Source organism: Taudactylus pleione, unplaced genomic scaffold (assembly GCF_031769625.1).
Source record: "Taudactylus pleione unplaced genomic scaffold, aTauple2 ptg000040l, whole genome shotgun sequence".
NCBI classification, from domain to species: domain Eukaryota; kingdom Metazoa; phylum Chordata; class Amphibia; order Anura; family Myobatrachidae; genus Taudactylus; species Taudactylus pleione.
Genome location: NW_028284442.1, coordinates 30,878,627 through 30,900,855, shown reverse-complemented (window position 1 = coordinate 30,900,855; position 22,229 = coordinate 30,878,627). Strand labels below are relative to the sequence as shown.

At 47.7% G+C, this 22,229-nt stretch overlaps 1 protein-coding gene and 1 pseudogene across 2 annotated transcripts in view; both read right to left on the bottom strand.

Annotated features, from left to right (window-relative positions):
• The window catches only part of LOC148538496 (fibrinogen-like protein 1-like protein), a 91,928-nt gene extending 91,070 nt beyond the window's left edge, over positions 1 to 858 (bottom strand). The window contains exon 1 of the mRNA XM_088454079.1: positions 490 to 858. The gene's annotated coding sequence lies outside the window, so the exon portion shown is untranslated. The remainder of the gene's footprint in view (positions 1 to 489) is intronic.
• A 6,972-nt stretch (positions 859 to 7,830) lies between these two features.
• Positions 7,831 to 21,730, bottom strand: LOC148538495 (fibrinogen-like protein 1-like protein; annotated as a pseudogene). The gene is made up of 3 exons (XR_015871955.1): positions 21,181 to 21,730; positions 14,458 to 14,556; positions 7,831 to 8,935 (listed from the first exon to the last, which is right to left on the bottom strand). The product of XR_015871955.1 is annotated as a fibrinogen-like protein 1-like protein (transcript).
• Positions 21,731 to 22,229: the final 499 nt, after the last annotated feature.

Sequence of the window (22,229 nt, the reverse complement as noted above, 5' to 3'; positions counted from 1 at the left end):
GCACACACACTGGAAGCACACACACCGTGTCACACACTGGAAGCACACACACTGTGTCACACACTGGAAGCACACACACCGTGTCACACATAGCCGCAGCACATACCCTGTCACACACACCCTGCCAATCACACCACCCTGTCAGTCACACACAGCAGCAGCACACACCTCTCTATACTGTGAAGTACAAATGCCTACTTCCTGCATCCAATGGGTTAATCATCACGAGTCAGTTTGCCGGCAGAACGGGACTTTGGAGGAGTGTTGGGGTGAGGAATGCAGGCTGCCGCTGCCTATGTTACTACTTCAGACATAGGAACACACACTATTGCACTTTTGAATTTGCCGCGTTTAGCTGCCCCGGCTGTAAATTCTCTGACATCCGCCTCTGGCACTGCACGCATGGACCCAATTACACTGTTTATAAAGAGCGGTGCCAGGGCTTTTAATCTGCCAGAATGCCACCTCAAGCCCTAGAACACCCTGTACCTTTCTGATGGTGTCATCCTTTCTTTTATTCTTTCCGGCTATATGAGCTGCCTGTCACTCCGTTGGGGTGCCATTTTAGACCACCCCCTCTGTATGATGATGCCCTGGTGCACTACACAGTGCCTATGCCATCCAAGGTGAAGTGCACCTTCCTCGGGGCTACTCCACTGCAGCATCCCCATAGGGAGGTTTCACCGTTCTCAGTCAAGGTGTCCTCCTCTGCTCTGCTGCTAGCTGCGGAGTTCCTTCGAGGTGCCGGGCTGCTTGGTGATCCTCTAACTCCCACGCTACCTCTGGGAGGACTGCAGTCAGTGCCTGGGCAGCTCTAATCGTGGTGGGTGGCCTGTGACTGCTACAGAGACAGAGACAAGGCTGTCTCTGTCACTGGAAAAAAATAATTTTGGTCCATCAGGGGGGGTTTCTGGGTACTCAGAAACCCCCCCTGCGTGCGCTACTGATGCGGTTCCTCCGATTAGGGATGGTATACTATACAGTATACTAGGGATGGTCACCGACCATCGATGGTTTGCAAACCATCGATAGTCTATGACAAGTGGTTTTGCCATCGCTGATGCACCTACGATGTGGCAGCCTCCCAACAGATATTATGGAAACATCGGCGGCTGCAGTCTCAAATAATCGATAGTTTATATCGATAGTTGACAATGCCCATCACTACAGTATACCATAAAAATTGCTATTTTTATGGTTTACGGTGTTTATAAAAAAAGTTTTATATAAAGTCGTGTTAGAAAAGTTTTTAAAAGATGGTCTTGACATAATTCAATCATAAAAAACCTGACAATTTCTGAGCAGTTTTTAGGAAAAAAAATTGTCAGTTAAGTGGTTAAGGTGTATATGGAATGGATATCTGCTATAATGTGATGCCACATTGTCATTGATTGTTGGAATAAAGGCATTCTTCATTGCCTGCATTATCTATGGTACAGTGCAATAATATCATGATACGTGTTTAGTTAAAGCTCCATAATTCGGGCCTGTGTTCTGAGGTGTTGCCATGTGTTTGCAATAGAGCAGCTTAGGCGTTGTCTCCTCTGGGAGGAGCGCAACAGTTGCTTTATGTGGTATCAGGGTCACGTTGTGGAGGACTGCCTATGGGCCTCTCTGGGAATATTTAGGGGCTGGTTAAAGTCAGTAACAAGCTTTGGAGTATTTGTCTCAATATGGATGATGCAGCACTTCAGGTTATGTGTTCCACTGTGGAACGCACGCTATTATATTAAAGATTATATTTACCTTGTTAATAAATTCAGTTGCTGAGGGTGAGTTATAGCTTTGGTGAATATATGATTTATATGTATTAGAGATGAGCGGTTCGGATTACCTTAAATCCGAGCCGCCCCGAACTTCCATTTTCCGAGTCATTCTAAGCCCTGGCTCAGGTTTTCCCACCAGGCTCGGATTCCAAATCAAGGCAAATCGTCATCCTCCCGGCATCGCATTCTCAAGGGTTTTGGATTTGATATAATGGTACCCCGGCCCGGGACTCTGCGCCATTTTACTCCAGTCACTCTGCTGTGTGCTGCGCAGTGCTCTGCTTTGTCCATCCACAAGTGGATGTGCGGAATACGTATAAGTGGCTGTGTTGTATAATTTGTTTGTACTGTTCTGTGCGCTTTACAGTTATAAAAACAAAACAAAAACACCTCTATTAAAGGGAAAGTTTAGTGCAGAAAAAATATAAATTGGCAACATGACAATCACCACACGCTGTGGCAAGAAAAGGCTCAGGCCTTTGCCTTTATTTATGATAGTTCTGAAACTGTCAGTGAGGCTTCTTCTTCTGCCTCTCATGACACATAGTGCAAGACCTATTCACTCAGTCTAGAAGAGGTGTACAAAATTAAAACCAGTAGAAAAAACAGAAATGTCTCAAATCCTTGAGGGTATTGTAAGTGTGTCCGCAAGTGCTATGTGTGAGCCTGACCTTTCAGATACTTGCAGAGAAGCCGCCTGAGGGGGATATTTGTGTAGCTAAAGCTGGCGCTAATGAGGATGAGGATTTTTATGTATGTCAGGCACAAGTAGAAGCAGCTCTTGACCATGATAACAAAACCATTGTCATGAATGGGCATGGGACCAACAAATCTACCTCTTGTGTGTGGAATTATTTTTACCTAAATCCTGACAATTGTCATGCCATCTGTAGCGTTTGTAAAACCACAGTTCGTAGAGGTTGGGACATTAACCATCTAGGAACCTCCTCACTGTTACGTCATTTGCAGCAAGCTCATGAAGTTTTTGACAACATCAGAAACTGGTGCTAAAAAAAATAGCAACAAACAGTCCACTATCACCTAGCTCCCTGCTCTCAACTAGATCTTAGCACCTGCAATCTCTACCGCCAACACCTTCATCCTCAATATCCTCAGTAATGATCAGACGTAGTCCTGCTTGGTGACTACTCCCTATCCAGGATTAAAAAAAAAAAAAAACTAATTATTGGCCTACAAAATGTCTATGGCCCTGATTCAGAGCCGGACGCTCTGACCAGAGCGCTCGCTCTGAATCAGGGCCCACCTCCATTAATATGGAGCGTCCTCCTGGATGCTCGTATAGCTGTGGGTCACCACCCACAGCATATACGAGCGTGCAGGATGATGGTCGCAATGGTCTTGACCATCGCGACCATCGCCACTGCGAGCAGAAGCCTGCGGTTGAGTTTCTCAACCGCAAGGCCAGGAGTGATTTTGGCTCTATCAGAGCCAAAATCACTCCCACTGACATCACTAGTGATGTCAGTGGGGCCGGCTTCTGACGGTAGGCGTTCCCTTGGGAACGCCTCCGTCTGGCAGGCACGCCCCCGGCACGCCCACCAAAGGGGGCGTGCTGTCAATCAACATCGACAGCACGCCCCCTTTGATCAGACACTATGAGCGAAGGAAAGTCCTTCGCTCGTCGCGTCTCGCGCATGCGCACGACGGAGCTCCCTCCGTCGTGCGCATGCGCAGTGCAGACCATCGACCCACTTGCGAGCGGACAGCCGCTCACGAGTGGGTCTGAATGAGGGCCTATGTACCCACTGTCCACTTAACAAATGTGGACAAGCGTAGTGGGCAAACTAAAGATTACGTGACTGTGACAGCCCACTTGGTGGGTGAATTGCCTTCAGCACTAGCAGCAGTATTTAACAAGCAATGCCAGCTCATTCAGAGGCAGGCTACTCTGTGTATCACCAGCTTCACTAAGAGGCATACCTCTTAGAAAAACTAAGGGATTTCATAGTATCAGGGTGTAATAAATATTTTGCAAGGTGTGTGTGTCCTGACATTTTTTTACTATTGAATTTACAGTGGGGGTACCGATGCTGGCCTCCTACTGGCACTTGTAGTTCCACAAGTGCCAAAGGGCAGGCACGTTGGCACCTGTGGCCCCACTGTAAAAAAACAATAGAAGCCATTAAATATTATGACTATTACCCCTGCACCCACAGGCCAGGTGTGCAGGGAAGAACCCCGTGCTTCCTGTGCTCAGGAATGAAGGGACCCCTTTGTTGGGGAGTACCCATCTCCCCTGGGACCCCTGGCCTCGGCTGACTAGTTTGGGGTGTTAATGCTTTAGCCAGGGTGACCTGGTGAAAGGGTCCCCTGGCTGTGTCATTACACTCGAGCTGGTTTGAGCCCGGTGCTGGCTTAAAAAATCCGGGGAACCTCACGCAATTTTTTCCCTATATTTTTAAAACTAGGACCGGATCACAGAGCCTAGTGCTGGTGTATAAAATATGGTGGACACCTACATATCTTGTCCCCTGTATTTTTTAGAATCAGGACTGGCTCACTGAGCCCAGGGCTGGTTATGCTTTTGGGGAGGGAATCCAAAGTAATTTTTTTTTAACCCTTTTTTTTGGTTAGTTACATGCAAAATTTCACCAGTGTGATTTGCCTACACAAATCACACTGAACTATTTAAAACTTCTATTTTGGACCAAGTTTGCTAAAATTACACAAGATTATAATCACGATTCTTAGGAAATTCCCGTGTTGTTTTTCTATCCATGGGAAAGTACCTGCAAGTTTGGCCGATGGTGGATTTATTTATTTATTTGTATTTTCACAAGTGATTTGCAAAGAGTTTCATGATTTCTCACACGAGTTTGCCTTTAGTAAATTTGTGAGTTGTAAAAAATGGCCCAACACACCCGTTATTGTCATGGTATTGCTGGTATATGTAGTTATACTATAACTTTGTGCATCATCCCATGACATTAAAGAGTACAATTAAAAATCATTTTAATTATAGGGAAAAGTAATATTTTGGGGTATACAATTAGCTGAGATGTGAGTTTGCGATGTGTGGCTGCGCATATCACCGCTAATTACGGTAACCCGAGATCACAGATCTTCCTCTGCACCTTTATGGGGTATAAGGAAATATCTGCGATGCTGGTGGTCACTAGATGCTGGAGAAGCAGTAGGAACGCCGACACCTCACCGCATCACTGGTAATATCCCTCTAATGATGTTGGGAAAAGATATATACGCAATATAATTACCATAATCAAATCTAGTAATAATATAACAGTAAACAAGTAGATAAATACACATAGCGAGTATATATGCATATTCCTCCGGTTGTTTTGTGCTGCATGCAGACATTACACATGGACATCCATAAAGGTTAGAAAGGAGATTTCATCAGCTGTTCACTTTACTTCATACTTGCCTACCCTCCCGATTTGGTCGGAAGCCTCCCGGGAAGGCAGGTAATTCTCTCCAGGCTGCCGCCCACCCCTCCTATCCCCCCCCCCCCCGCAATAACCCCCGCAGCAGGGGGGCGGTGACGCGATTTGTGTCATTTTGGCCCCGCCCCCTGCTTCACAATGCCTACTTTATCGGCATTGTGTATTGGGGGCGGGCCAAACTGCCGCAATCACGTGACACCGCCCCGCCACGTCCACAAGTGTTGTCACCCACCCGGCCACCCCCCCTTGTCCCAGCCACGCCCCCCTGTCATGCCGGTCTGGCTGCTCCCTCCCGGAAGGAGCAGCCAGAAAGTCGGCAGGTATGCCATACTTCACTTCACTTCAGTCTGCTGTTTACTGCTACAGTGGATACTTGCAAGAAACATCTTGGTATTATGATTATACAGCAGAAAGCTATACAAAATTATGGCCACTTACAAATAAAACAGCATTCGATTATACGACAATGTCAAGGTACAAATTTGAGATTGATGGCCTGATTCACCAAGGAGCGCACACTAGCAGACGCACGCACCCATCCGCTGTGTGAATACGCTAATCAATGCATACACAAGGAGACCACAGCACAAGATGCAAACGCCCAGCCCCATACTATGCCGCCCATCTCCCTTAACTCACAGACTCATCAGTATGCAAGATAGCGTAAACATCGGTAGCTTCAAGAACCATTGGACCCACAATAGTGGCTGACCTGACCTGCCGCAGGATTTGGGCCGCTTCCTGTGTACAGCTTACGGTATGGCTGCGTATGCAATCACATTGCCTTAATTATGCCCCTATAATGGCGTTATGACGTCTGCGTTCGCCTGACCGCCCCCCGGCACCACCCACAAACGGCACTTCCTGTCAATCAATATCAGATGTATGTAGTCTGCGTGCCATAACCTGATCGCACTGGCTAGTTCACGCTTGCGCAGTGCGATGCATACACATGCGCAATGCAAAAACATCAGCTGAGTGCGTGCGTTTTCTCCTGTGCGTTCCTTGCAGAATGAGGCCCTTGGTTTGTTGCTTTATTTGTACATGTTTTATTATTGTTTCTTACTGTATTGTTTTTTCTTTTGTCAACTATTTCACTAAATAAAGAAATTACAACAAAAAAACAACAGCAAAGAAAATGGAAAAACATACATGCATAATTATTCTGTCATGTGTGTTATTTTGTGGGTTTCTGATGGTGCATGAATGCTGGAAGTGATTTGGATATGGCAGCTGTCAGGAAACACTGCGGCATATTCAATTGGGAGCATGAATATCAAAAATCCTGCGCTGCATTTAGAGCCCCGGGTGGGTTTTTTCACGCACCACCTGAGCAAGTGTGATTTTTCACAAAATCATTACTTTTAGGGAAAATCACTGGGACTTGCTCAGGGACCCCGGCGGCACCCCCCCTGAGGACTAATTATGCAATTGGAAGTTTCCAATTAGTTTAATTAGCCCATAATTACTTACCTTCTGCAGCGCTATCTTCTGCATCCAGCAGCGGAAGCCGGGTCCTCTGCTGCAGGGTGAGTATGTCAGTGTGCGTGAGTGTTTGTTTGTGTGTGTGTATGAGTGTTGTGTGTGGCCCCCCTGAATGGGTGCTGGGAGAACTACATCTCCCAGCAGCTCTTGCCCCTCCCACCAGCCCCCGTGACTCCCAGCAGCCCTCTCCAGTGTGAAAATAGAGGGGAGGCCATCGGGAGCCGCAGAGACCACCGGAGACCCCCGAGCAGGTAAGTGCAATGTTTTATTTTTTTACGCGTCGTAGGGTTTTACAGAGCTGAAAACCCAGCGACTACATTTTTTTAAATTGGATACCGCGAGTATCGGGAGCGCACATACCCGTGGTAAACCAAAATTGGGCGCGAAGGGCGTGAGGTTTATTACCTCGCTAAACCTCGCACCCAATTGAATATGCCCCTAAGTATAGCTTGTGGAGAAGAGTTCCTTGGTACAGAATATTAGTGGTGTATCTATCAGTTAATTATTCCCTTCATCCTGGGTTTTGTTTTCAAATTCATCTGTGAATTGTTTCACTCTTTGGTGATCTGACTGTGATGTGTATATGTGTGTGTATTGTTAAAGTGTAAAGCTAAATATGGTTAATGGGACTGTGGTGATTGTGAAATAATATTTTTTTATTTACCTTATATCTACATGTATTACAAAGAAGTCTGTGAAGGACTGTTTCTGTCGCCAATAGTGATGTGGCGGATATTTCCATGGGTTGTGGTACAGAAAGGATGTTGCCTCATTGTTGCCTCAAATAATTACTTTCTAACATTTGTAGCAGGGACAGAGTCTGGAAAGACAGGAGGCTGGAGTTACAGGGGGCAGGAGGCTGGAGTTACAGGGGGCAGGAGGCTGGAGTGACACAGAGAGCAGGAGGCTGTAGAGTCAAAGGGCAGGAGACTGGAGAGATGCAAGGGGCAGGAGGCTGGAGGGAATACGGGGCAGGAGGTGACACAGGGGGCACAAGTTTGGTTGAACCTCTGTTGTATGATGATGACATTGGTTCATTCCTGTGATCTCCTACATGAATACTGACTGAACACACTGTCTGCCCAGGGAGGATCATTCTCTTTAGATGTTTCCCGTTGCAGAGAAACCACCATTTAAGTAATATTCAGTTTTATTTAGTATACACAAAAAACAGTATAGATTTTTTTTCACAACTTTTCACCCTGGTCTACAATGGGACCTTATTTGTAGGTAAAAAGATTCAGAGATACACACCACCCTCCACCCCACTCACCACCTTTGTTTTTAATTGGATGCCTGTAGTTGTAAATTGCCATAACAGATGTTCCAGCCAGAGAGGATGGATGAGGGTCATAGACATCTCCTGTCTTCAGCAACTTTCATCAACCTCTTATAGCAACATATTTGCAGATTCCTTATTTGGATGATTCAGAAATTGATGTAATACACTATAACTAGCTAATTGTTATAACATTTCTGGCTATGGTTTTGCAACAGCAAGAAACATTTGTTCATATTAATTAATAAGGCCATGGCAGTATAACCAATTATAACTACCCTTTTTATTTACAGATTAGCCAAATAATACCTCTCCTATACTGCATTTATTTGTGAACAGCCTGGAACTGACCTGCAATGTCATTAAATCTAGTAGACGCAGTAATCTGCAGGGCGGATTAATACAGTGGATCCCTTACAGTTCCCAGCACAGAGTCCTTGCCACTGAATGGCATTCTTGTTGTTGAGCTTGGAGGCAAAGCAGGCAGCATACCACCAGGCACCGCCGTAGCTGGCAGCACAGTTGGCGCCGTAAATATCTTGGTCTTTGTCCTTAGCTGTGAACTTCATGTTGTCATGTGTGGTACCTGCCAGGATTGAAGACATGGCGTCCCCAGCAGTGCCTGTAGCCATTAGCTTCATCTTCTACGCTGAAGAAATTGTAATCAGCATATTTTTCCTCATTATTACTGTCAAGGATGACAAAACGCACCTGACAGACTTTCTGCTTAGTGATGTGGTGAAGATATTCTATACCCAGCCAGTAGTCCTTCTCTACATTCCCAAAGCCGTATTTATAAGTGGTCCAAGACTCATCCCAGGTGATCTCTGAGTTGAAGGTGTTACGCTGGATGACAATCCAACCACCGCTATTTGTAGTCATGTCACAGTACACAATGAGGGGGTGCACATCTTTGGGCTGGATGGCGTAGACTCCACTGTCTTTGTACAGCGGGATTTCACTGCAATCTTTTGGTAAATCTAAAAAAGAAGAGATACAGGTTAATTAAATCATAGTCGTAAGCAAAAAATGCAGAATGGACTTCAGGGGCCCATAATCAATAACATGTTGGTTCTGCTGATCACAAAATATAAAAAATGGAAAAAATAGGACAAAACTCAGTGACTACATCAGATCTACATCAAATTTTTGAAATCTGCTTTTTATTCTGTCTTAAACACGACTTGAAACTGTGTACGATTAGGGGGCCGAGACCAGAGCTGCAATGGGTGTTCAGTCGAGAAAAGTAGGCATTTTATTGAAGGCATTGGGTGTGCAGTCACAGTCAAAATACAGTAAGGGTCTGTCGTGGGAGTGTAGTTGCGAAGTGCAACTACAATGGCCACAAATAGTAACGCAGTATCCTGTAAAGATCTGAGTTGTGTGTACTGATTGGATACAGTCAATATCCTGGCACATGGATTCCTGCACTTAGAATACCGGCACTGGAATCCCAACACCTGTCAGAATCTCGGCGCCTGCATACCGAAGGTAAGTAGCGGGGTTAGCCCTGATTGTCACCTTTATCAACTTTACAGTTCTGACTCTAATGTAAGTGTAAAGTTGATAAAGGTGACAATCAGGGCTATAGGGAAGGGTGTGCGAGTGGTACCGTTGTCCAGGATGCAGGGCCCTGGGGGCAACACCATCACCTCTCCATGGCCCGGCACTGCCCCTGCATCTGGCTAGCAGGGTGCCTGGAATCAGATGCAGGACTGATTAACTATAAAGCTCCTGGAATAGCAAAACTCCAGGAAACAGCTGCACCTCTGATTGGAATGAAGTTCTACAGTTCGAAGATCTAATAGGGGAGATGTATCAAACCTTTGAGAGAGATAAATTGGAGGTTGCCTATAGAATCTAATTGGTTGCTATGGGCAGCTTCTCCACAGTATCTATCTCGAAGGTTTGATACATCTCCCCTACTATCTGCAGAGATCCTGACAGTACTGTACATACCACCTTTAATGACAAGTTACATCTGCCACAACACACAGTCCCAGTGGGTCTGGAAAGGATAGTAATTATTCTTGGGCAACTGGATAGAGCTACATTCTAAAGCCAGGTGTGGCGGAGGAACAGCCATACAAGTAGGCAAGTCAACAGAGATGCAGGATGTAACATTATTGTTATTATTCCTTATTTATATAGGGTTCTGAAGTGCCTTACAGAGTCAAAAATAGTATGAACAAAACAAGAACAACATCACTTACAGTACAGAACACTGCAGGACACAGACATGGTTTATAAATATTGCTGCCTCAGCAGTCATAATCAGGGGCGTTTCTAGAGAGGAGGGGGCTCCGACATGGGCCCCCTCCTCTCCGCCCGGCAGCGCACTGAGCTGTGCGCGGCCAGCGCCAGAGTTATAGACTCTGGGCACTAGAGTGTGCCCAGAGTCTATAGTGTCTGCACAGATCACCGGGAAAATGGCTGCGGCGGCCATTTTCCATGTACTGCGCATGTGCAAACGATGGGAAAATGGCCACCACGGCCATTTTCCAGTCATTTTACAGCGCCGGACCCCTGCGCCAACATGGGACTCCGGAGAGGAAAGTAATATTATGGGTGCAGGGTGTGCGTTGTGGGGCTCCCCTGGACCCAGGGGCCCGTGTTCCCCGCACACCCTGCACCCATTATAGATACGCCCCTGGTCATAATGCCCAAGGGGTAGGTACCGTGTTAGGCAGGAAAGAGGAAATTATGGTATAAGTGAGTGGAGGCAAAGCACATGAGAGAAGAGGACCCATTTTCATGAGAGCTTACAATTTAAAGAGGAGGAGCAGACAGACACAGAGGGGAGAGACAGCAAGCAAGGAACATGGGGCAGTGGGTTAGGTTGAGGCTTTGATAAAGAAGAGGATCTTGGGAACCCCATAGAAATTTTGTAGAGAGGTGGAGAGTAAGATAGAAAGAGAGAGATAGTTCCAGATGAAAGGAGCAGCACGGACAAAGGGCCTGAGAGATTTACGCAAGGCCAATATTTACATTGATTGAGCAATTGTTTGTCATTGCGCATGCATCAAAGCCGCAGCAATTGTATTGTGATCACGCTCATGAAGAGGACAGGTAGTCAGCGTTTGGGGGAGGTAACAGGAGATGGTTAGAAGAACGCCATTTTATGGGTGTACATAAATTAGCCATTGCGATCTCCTTCGCAGCATGAGAGCTCTCAGTGTATCAGGAGAGTCGTAGTGTTTGAGGCTGGTAAGGACGGACTTACAAGATGCAGGACTTCCCAATTTATGTAGATGTTACCGATGTTTGTGTTGTTTCACTTTGTCGGACAGATATGAGAAGGCAGCAGTGGGCGACCCTATGCTTGGTAGGCTTTGGAAAGCATCAGCATATTTTAGCAATTGTGATCCGTGAGAGATAGCAGTTGCAATTGCATTAGCGTAAATCTCAGAATCAGACCCAAAGTCTTGGAGACGAGAGTGGGAGGGTATGGGGTGGTGAGCGCTGGTGGCATGTGATGTCCTGGCGTATGGATTCAAGTTTACATGTGAAGTGTGTAGTGAAGTCAAGGGCAGAATAAGGAGGGGGTGCGAGGAGTGGGGGGAGGCAGTGGAGGGAGTTGAAAGTAGCAAAGAGATGACGAGGGTTGTAGAACATAAGGGTCCTGAAATAAGACTGTTTAGAGATGGAAAGAGCAGAACTGTAGGTTGACAGCAAACATTTGAAATGGAGTAAGTCTGCATTGGAGCACAATTTCCTCCACTGTCGCTCTGCGGGTCGTGAGCACGACATTCTGTTGTTGAGAAGACATCGGGGGTCATTCAGACCCGTTCGCGAGTAAAGGACGCTCGCAAACGGGTCGATGTTGCCCCACTGTACATGCGCACGACGGAGGGAGCTCCGTCGTGCGCATGCGCGAGACCCGGACTGCGACAGCCAAGCTGTCGCTCCGGGTCTCCCACCAAAGGGGGCGTGCTGTCAATTTGGTGGGCGTGCCGGGGGCGTGCCTGCCAGACGGAGGCCAGATAGAGCCAAAATCACTCCAGGGCTTGCGGCAGCGAGACCCTACCGCAGGGTCTCCGTCGCAAGCCCGATGGTCACGATGGTCAAGACCATCGCGACCATCATCATGGATGCTCGCTATAGCTGTGGGTGGTAACCCACAGCTATGCGAGTGTCCATGAGGACGCTCCAAAAAAAGTTAGGAGGGCCCTGATTCAGAGCGAGCGCTCTGGTCAGAGCGTTCAGCTCTGAATCAGGCCCATCATCCAAATGCTGTGGACTTGAGAATAACAATTCTAGTATTCTTTATTGCAATAAGAGTTTCTGTGGAGATATGAGCTAAAGTCCAAACAAAAACTGTAGACTTGGATGCGACAAGCTTATGGTCATCAAAGTCAAGGTAAATGACATAGCTGGAACTAGGATGGTCAATGACAGACTGGTGATAAAGCACCTGGAGTATCCCCAAGATCTTGGTGTGCAGATGCTGAATAATGACACAATTCTGCAATTCTATCCTCTCCTTGAATGAAGACTAGAAGGTAGATGAATATAGGGTTGCATTTAGTAAAAGTGTGGAATCTGATATCACCCGCTCTGGAGGTAGTATAGAGGTTTTGAGTCTGAAGATTTGATGTCTGATAATGATGTCACTCTGGAAGAGTCTTTGTAGTATGTCAACCTGATTAAGGTGCTAAACAGATTTAGGAGGCAAAAAGGAATCTTCTCCAGCTATCAATCTTGTAAATGAGTTTTGCAATGATTGGGATTACAGAGACAGATGCAGGAGCACTGGATATCATTAATGATGCAGAGGCAAGCATACAGTAACTAGATCAAGCTCAGAAGCTATAGTAAGTATGGTAAGACAACAGGTTTTTTCCTCTCAAAGGCAGAGCAGAATAATTGTCCACAAGACTTAGAAAAGGGCAAGAGCAACAATTATACACTTATGCGGTTGAACATGGACAAAGAATGACTACTTCCCCATTTATACTACAGTAATATGATATATTTAAGTAAATTATACACTGACATACAACTTTTTTTATTGAAATAAAAAGATTAACCAAAACCCCCTCTATAACCACTTTTTATATAAAATAAAATCTTCTTTTTTTATCTTGTCATAGCCAGTGGGAAAGTTGCAATCCAGCTGGGAAAAATAACAGAGTAGAACACAAACTCTTTGTAGACTTGGTGCTGAATAATATTGAGCTACAATCATCTGGAATCAGCTGGTTAGCCAGTCACAATGGTATATGAGAAACTGCATGTGATTGGCTGAGGAGTGAAGGATTGTCTGGATCAATTCTGTTCACAATCCTTCTGTGGTCAGATTCATAATAGTGAGCAGTTTCTTATTTTAAATTTAAGATTAGATTTTAACTTTCCCATTAGACTACAATGAGATAAAAAGAGGTTAACAAAGGGAGTTGTTTATTTTACTAAAAATGTTTTTAATGCTTGCATGCCAATATATTACTTACATGTTTATATACAGTATATATAAGTATAATAGGGATGTGCGGGAAAGAGTCTCAACATTTGACAGTGAGGTGCTGGTGGTACTCTAGGAGGGAATCCGTATGTAATCCCGGTGACTGAATAGCCGCTGGATCAAATACCGACAGTGGAAGACCGACAGATCAAAATTCTGACTGGGGCTGGTAAACCCTAACCCTCCCCTCTCCCTACCCTAACCCTACTTTAGTGGTGCCTAACCCTAACCTCACCCCCTAGTGCCTAACCCTAACCTCCTCCCATTGGTGCCTAGCCCTAACCCCCCCTTCCCGCACCTAACCCTCTCGGGGGGGGTGTGCCTATCCCTAACCTCTCCCTAGTCGTGTCTAACCCTAACCCCTCCTTTCCCTAGCCTAGCCCTAACCTTCCCCAGCGGGGTGCCTAACCCTAAGTCCCCCTGGGGGTTGCTAAACCTAACCCTCCCCCCCACGGCTACAAACTGAGACAACCGGCTTACCTTCGTTCGGTATGCGGGGTCACAGGATTTCGGCATGGGCCTAATGATAGGCATCAGGATTTCAAAGCTTATCTTTAGTCCCATGCTGGACTTTCAGTGTCAAGATTCCGGCGGCCGGGTAACCTGACTACATCACCTCTAGGAGGTGGGGCCCAAACGTATTCTGCTCCCTCAGCCGCATGCTGACAAGGCTTGGTCTGGTACACATTTTGACGGCAAAGCCCACACTGTTTCTTCTTGTTATAATATGAACCTGTCTAGTCTGTTGCTGGTTTCTATTCTAGCAGTTTTCCTTCTTACCACTGTACCTGAATGTAAATCTATTATCTAAACTGAAAATATGAAATGTAAAATATCTCAGGTCAAGGTATGGAAAATTGTACATAATGTCTGTCAATAGCTTCCTTATGTAAGTAAGGCACCTTGTGTTTTAGGTTTAGTGGTTTGGAGGACCTTACAAAATACTAGTAAAAACATATACCACAATGATTTCAGTTATTAAATCATAAAAATATATTTTCATTTGATTTTCCCTAGAGTACACTAATACACAATACATACGTTTCTGTGCTTCATTTTCCTCATCTCTTTGTTTTCTGTGACTGTGACGTGTTGAAATTGTGCCCACCAAGGCAAAGATCGATAGATAGGGATAAATATCTAAAAGTCAGACAACAAAAACATGCATGTATAATACAGTATGCGGAAAAGATAAATCAACTTATGAGAAATATGGTTATGTAACAGCATAAACAGTCTCATTAGATGTAGCAATTGACAGTCTTATTAGATATAGCAATTGATTAATTACTTACTGTAAACCTACAAAGTCATTTACAAACTTGCAGTGACCTTTTGCAAACGCAATGTAATTTTGTGATGTCATGCATATTGGCGCTATCTTGCACCAATGAATAGGGAACAGGGCCGGCTCCAGGGATCAGAGCACCCTGTGCCGGCACATCTTATGCCGCCCTCTCATCGCGCGCGGCAAAGCCGACCGAATTTTGGGGCGTGGCCTAATTACCATAGGCCACTCCCCCTATGTGACGTTATTTGGAGGCGTGCCCGCATGGCACGCCTCCAAATAACGTCAGGCTGGGGGTAAAGCCCAGCAATCCGTCACTGGCTGGGCTTCCCCCAGCCCTCTTCCGTCAGTGAATGATGCCGCGCGCATGCGCGCGGCATCCATTCACACTCCGAGGGTCCGGCACCACCACACAGCTGCGGCGGTGGGGGTCCCCAACCTCCCAATTAGATCACCCGCGGGCCACTTCGGCCCGCGGGTGGAGCAGCGGGACAGTACTGCTGGGGAAGGGCGCCGCCCTCTAGGGGTGGCGCCCTTGTGCGACCACACTGGTTGAAAACCCCTAGAGCCGGCCCTGATAGGGAAGCATATAGCTTAAAGCAGCATTCCTCACTACCAAATATAGGATTGGACTTTCCCTAATATGGCTACAATGCGACCCACTGATTGAGTCACTACTACAGCCGATCACACATCACTGGAACGGATATATTTCTATCCATATAAAATCAAGATCTATAGAGAGAGTTGCAAACTAATGACAGACACATGTATCTGTCTACCCAGGAATCTTTTAAGTAACCTATTTTGTCACCATACCCAGCACCTGGATTTTCATTCTAGTCTCATTTTATATCTATAAATATCATTGTTGCAATTTGTATCTTGTATTGGGATACAATATTCTTATAGGAGTCTGATCAACTCCATTGTTTCAGATATTTATTGTATGTTCATGCTTTATTTTTCTTTATTGTTTTAATTAAGTGTAATATACACTATTTATTTACTTAAGTATTAGAGCGCATTTCATTTAAGATAATATGGTAGCCCAATAGAGACTACCATTTTATCACCGTCGGATGCGATTGCAGCACTTGAGGATGACTATACCTTGCAGCAAGCACTGCGATCACTTCAGTGTGAAATACAACCAGGTGACGTGTACTATGACGCTGCCTGTTAATTATGCACGCCTCTGAAACGGTGTTGAGACGTTCAGGAACGCCTGCGTTCGCACCTCTACTCCCCCGTTTCTAGTGGTCAGCCCCTGTTACCACCCACAAATGGCTTCTCCTGTCACTCACTCTGCTGGGCTGTCTATGCACAGCGAGCGAGCGCTTCCTGATCTCTCGCACTGGTTCTCGCACGCGCATTGTGATACATACGCATGCACAGATTGCAAAAATCGGCCAGCTACAAGTGAACGCATCCTAGCGAGCGGGTCTGAATCAGCTCCTTAGATACTTCCCATCCGTGAAAAAATATATTTATTATTTATGTATGGGTTTCACCAGACAATAACTACTGTACAAAGAGGTCACATCATTTGAAAGAGGAGATGCCATTCTTTCAAACAAGAGTGCCCATGTCTCTAGAGGTCAGTATTGGGCCCTTCCCCCATCTATGGAAATGTAATTTTTCCATAGAACAGGTCATCACCACCGCCCACATAACCTTCATAGCATGTTTAATTACATCCCCTTTCACAGTCCACACATAACCTCACACATTGTCTGTCTTTCACATCCTCCTGATATTTGCCCAACATTCCTGTGTGACTGGATCATGCAGCCCACCAAGAAAGTCTCCATTCTGGCTGGACCAAAATTGCAATATATAGCACCTATCCTTGTGTATCAATGCCTATTTCCCTATAGATTGTAAGCTTACGAGCAGGGCCTTCCTACCTATATATCTGTGTGTTACTACCCAGTTTTGTTCTATTTATGCTTGCAATTGTAAAGCGCAACGGAAAATGCTGCGCTATATAAGAAACTGTTAATAAATAAATAAATCTCCAGACAATAGCAAGTAGGGGGACATATAATTTGAAAGAGGGGGCCCACTCCTTCAAATGCCGGTGCCCCATTTTGATGTATTTTTCTTTACTGATCACTAGGCATTAGCTTTAATAATATATATATATATTTTCAGGACATCTCAGTTCTTTTAATTCTTGTTGTATTTTAGATATATCTTTGTGAGCACAGTTTACTTGTTTAATCCATGATAAAATTATTATATCTTTCATTACATAAAACTAGCGTCCCACTCGTCAGTATATTTATGTGGCTCTAGAAAGATTTCTAGTGAGTACCATAGGTGGGAACCCTCATGAAGGAGGGAATGGCAAGGGGTACAAATATTTACTCTTCCACATGGGAGGAATTAGCCAGATCAGGTAGAGCGGTCCTTGCATGATGCAGGCTAGGTAACGCAATACACCTCATACTGTACTCATGGGCAGGTCCAGCAACAGGGGGGTACTAAGGGGCTCAAAGGGCCCTGGAGTTTAGAGGGGCAAAAATGCGTCTGTGGCGCCTAATTGTAGTCTCTTAACTAACGGGTGACTAGAACAGCTGCCCACATATTCCCGTCCCCCTGGCTCCCTTACCCCGGGCCCTGTCACCCGGACTGGGCCATTCACATATGAATGACATCGCAATGTCATAACGCTGACACTGCGCCCTCCGCTGTTGTGTTCCTGCCTTCCTCCCCACAACCGCGGCGCGGTCCACTTAAGAGGCTGCTGAGGAGCAGGAAGTTGGAACAGGCAGCAGGCGATGGAACCATCGGGCAGATGGTGGCACAAACAAGCAGCAACTTTCAGCTCAGCTCTCTGCGGACACATGAGGCAGCTGCAGCAGAGTCTGGTAAGTGACAATGACAGTGTACCAGAGTACTTTTACTGTCTCTTATAAGAGGGAGAGGCCGACTAACTGGTGGCCCCGCTTTTACCTTGCGCTATGCAATAACTTAGACCAAGCATTTGTTTTAGACAAACGGTCACAGTTTTTATTAAATCACTGCACACTTAAACACACAACAGAGATCACTGGAAATGAAGAGTTGATGAGCAAGGCCTACAAGTTGCACGTCTGTACGTGCACGGGGTAGGGATGTGCAGGCTCGGTTCTACTCGGTTACGTTCGTTTTTTTTTCCCGAATCTTATTGGGTTTCAGCTGTCACGAGTTTTGGATAGCCAATAAGATTCGGTAAAAAAAAACGAACGGAACCGAGTAGAACCGATCCTGCACATCCCTAGCACGGGGGCGTGTCTGGCCCAACCTTGTAGGCCGCGACAAACCACACCCCATTTCCACCACATGGGGGGCGTGTTGGGCCCAACCTTTTACGCCGCAAAAAACGGCACCCCCTTCTCACAGGGGGCGTGCTCGGCCCCACCTTGGAGGCCACAGCAAACCACACCCCCTTTCTCAACCTGGGGACCAGCTACCATGCGTGTACCCCCTTTTGCTTGGCACGCCTCCTGTAAGGCCTAGCCGCCTCCAGCTGACGCCAGGTGTACGGCCTATTTACTGGCGAGTATGCCTGGCCCTCTGAAATCCCCCTACATACCATGCTCACCATCTCCTCCCGCCACATGAGGTCATCTGCTAGCTGGGGACCGAAGCCCCTCTACCATCTGATACACTCCAATGCCTCCTGCAACGCATTGTTAAACAAATCTAAACCTACATCCGACAGCTGCACCCCGTCATTCCTGTAAAACCCTTTGCAATGCGCTTAAATGTCTCTGTGCTAAATGACACTCCCACCACTAGTGGCTATCATCTTTGCCATTGCTGCGTTCACCTTTTTCCTGGCCCTCTCGATACCAGCCCCACTCCTTGCCTCCTTCCATGCCAACCTTGGAATGATGTTTGACCAAATAATGTGAGTGTCACCCGCCACCTCTTAAGCCACGCTAAGTCTTCCCTCATGCTCCTCAAGAGGTCTAGGAACTTTATTTTACCCAAATCGTTGCCCCCCAGGTGTAACACCAATGCATCCGGGGCCTGCCATGCTCCCTTTTCCGCTTTCAATAAAACCTTCCCCACCTGGCTCCACAACATTCCCCTATTACCGAACCAGTAAACTGATCCTGCCTCCGGTGGCAAAATCAATACCCGCCCAAATGACCTAGCAGCCCTGCGGACCTCTGTCCAATGGATATAAGAATGTCCCACAATCCACACTTGCTTGGAACCCGCCATGTCTGTGGAAAATAAATCAAATTAACACCATTGGATAGGGATCGGGATGGGGGGGAGGGGCGTGGGTTATTGTAGCACAAATTCCCCGCCCGCAGCCCCTTCAGTGACCACATGCCTGATATATCTTTGTAGCAGCCCGATCTCCAACCCTGCTGTCGCTCCGGGCCTCGCACCAAAGGCGGCGTGCTGTCGATGGTGAGTGACAGCACGTCCCCTTTGGTGGGCGTGCCGGGGGCATGGCTGCCAGACAGAGGCGTTCCCTTGGGAACGCCTACCGTCTGGGTCCGGCCCCACTGACATCACTAGTCACATCACTAGTCACAGACATCACTAGTGACATCACTAGTCACTAGTGATGTCAGTGGGAGTGATTTTGGCTCTGATAGAGCCAAAATCACCCCAGGGCATGCGGTCACCGAGACCCTACTGCAGGGTCTCGTCGCAAGCCCGATGGTCACGATGGTCTTGACCATCGCGACCATCATCATGGACGCTCGCATAAGCTGTGGGTGGTAACCCACAGCTATGCGAGCGTCCCACCCTGATTCAGAGCGGGCGCTCGTTCAGAGCGTCCGGCTCTGAATCAGGCCCAGAAACCCATGAGCCTGAAACTATCCGGGTGAAGAGGAAGCAGCCTAAATGCCAACTCCACATCCAGTTTCGCCATCAAGGCACCCCTCTCTTGCTTCCTGACCATTTTGATTGCCTGATCAAATGACTGATACTGCACCGAACATTGTTCTTCATCCAAGGCGTTATTTACTGACGCCCCTTCCGGGAAAGATAGGTGCTGGATTAGCCTGAATTTTCCTGGGGCCTTCTTTGGTACTAAACCTAGAGGTGAGATCACCAAATTTAGTAGCGGGGGGGCCGTAAAAGGTCCCGCCATCCTGCCCAAGGCCACTTCCTTCACATTTTTTCTCCCTTGCTGCCACTGGTCTCGCCTTAATTGATTTCAAGTTACTGCCACACGCTGTAGGTTGTACGTTCTTATTTACTGGGATCCAGCTCTGAATCAGGGCCTTATTCCCTTGCGACTTTGCTCTAAAGGTTTCATCATACACGTGCCAAATGTACAACTTATAAACTGAATGTATGAACTTCATGTATTTCATCATGTTAACAGCCATATCTGGATAAGCGTCTATGTAACACCCGGCATAAACAAACGGAATCGGTATGATATCCCGGCTGCCGCATGGCCTGGAGTTCGAATCCCAGCAGCGGCAGCCCGACAAACCAGCAGAGCCCGGCAGCGGAAGCCCGACAGCGCTGGAAATCCCAATCGTCCTAAGGTAAGTATCTACTAACCTAACCCCCCTAACTCTCCTTAGGGGTGCCTAACCCTAACCTCCCCCCCTGTGCCTAACACTAATCCCCCCTCTAAGTGCCTAACCCTAATCCCCCCTCTAAGTGCCTAACCCTAACCTGCCCCTTCCCCGCTGCCTAAACCTAAGTCCCCCGGGGGGTGCCTAACCCTAAGTCCCCCCTGGGGGTGCCTAACCCTAACTCTCCCTCCCCCTAGCCTAACCCTAACCCTCCCGGGGGGGTGCCTAACCCTAAGCCCCCCCCCGGGTGCCCTAAACCTAACCCTCCCCCCCGCGGCTGTCCGCTCGCGGCGCCCGGCATGCCTTCGATCGGGAGGCTGGGCGCCTGTCTCCTGGCGTCGGGGAAATGACAGGCGTCTAGATATAGACGCCTGGCATTTCACCCTCGCCGGGATATGACAGCCGGGAAGCCAGCTGCCGGTATTAAGGCAGCCGGCTTCCCGATTGTATACCAAACAAACATGCCCTCAATCCAATTATCCATTGTCTTGTAATCCTCTGCTTGTGCCTTACCGCGTCCGCTGCATCTGTCTTTAAGTCCTGCCTCCGTCAGTGTGCAAATATCGACTAACGCCCCCTTCTCAATCTCCTTCCTAATCTGTTTGGGTAACTGCTCTGCCAATGCACCTAACTCGTGAGGCAAGAACCCTCCTGATTTTTCTTCTACCATCCCTAGCTGACTAATAATTGTGTCTACACCTGGCCCATTCACTTTCTTCTTCCTGTTAGCGACCCTGGCTGCACAAAGTTGCTCTCTAAGCACCTGCACACTGCATCATCCTCTGAATCAGAGGAGCCGTGACCATCCCTGCTATGTGAACTAGTAGCCTGTGCACTATGATTCCCAGCAATACTACCTAATGCTTCCCCACACTCATTTATTTGCACTCTCCCGATAACTCCCCTCAATAACATTATAATTCTCACCATTTTTGCGTTCCTCTGAAGTATGCCCCTGGGCTGCGCTGGACATGGCGACACCCGGCTGCACAATCCTGTCTGTTCCGGCTGCGCTGGACGTGACAACAGCCGACTGCCGAATTGCCGCTATTCTGGCTGCGCTGGACGTGGCGACAGCCCCTGCTGTGCTGGGCATGGCAACAGCTATAGCTAACTCTTCTGCTGCACTGGCCGTGTGACGCATACTGGCTCGATTTCCCCTGTTGCGCTGGGTGATGCGAATACCCTCGGAGAAGCTCCACCCTGTGCCTCCCTTGAGAAGTGGGATTGCAGCGGTGCAATCCCCGAGTGCTCCGCTCGCCCCTCCCCCCTGCGTTCTACCCTTGCCATGGCCTGTACTTCAACCAACTCCTGGCTCCTCCGCGCTGATGAGCCGGGCGTGGCTTGCCGCTCACTGATACCCCAGGGTAAGTGTTGCCACCCGCCCCCCCCAGACGAGGCCATTTGAACTTGTCGTCGCGGTGGTGATGCACACTTGCCGACTTCTAGCTCCCTCCTTCCGGGAGGGAGCTGTCGGGCGTCCTCAGCAGGGGGGCGTGCCGCATCAAAAGGGGGCGTGGCCCAGAAAAATGACTCGACAATGGGGGCGGGGCATGGGCGTGACAGCGCGATCGCGTCATCGCGGCCCCGCCCCCTCCTCACAATGCCGAGATAAATGGCATTGTGAAGCAGGGGGTGGGGCCACGATGACGCGATCCAGCGCGAATCGCGTCACCGTCTCCCCCCCGCGCTGCCGCGGATTATACTATATTCGTGGGGGGGGGCAGATAGATCGCCGTGGACCGGGAGGCTTGCCTACCTTTCCGGGAGGGCGGGAGCGGCACCCGATTTTCGGGAGGCTCCCGACCAAATCGGGAGGGTAGGCAAGTATGTGGTGATGTAAACTGTGGGGTGCGGCCCAAGCGGTCTTGCAGTGTCCTTGTAAAGTGTCCATCCATCTCAAGTGCCCCTCCCCCATCCTGCCTTCTAGGGGTAAACCTGGGCTGCTGATACGGACTGCTGCAATGTTGTGTTGC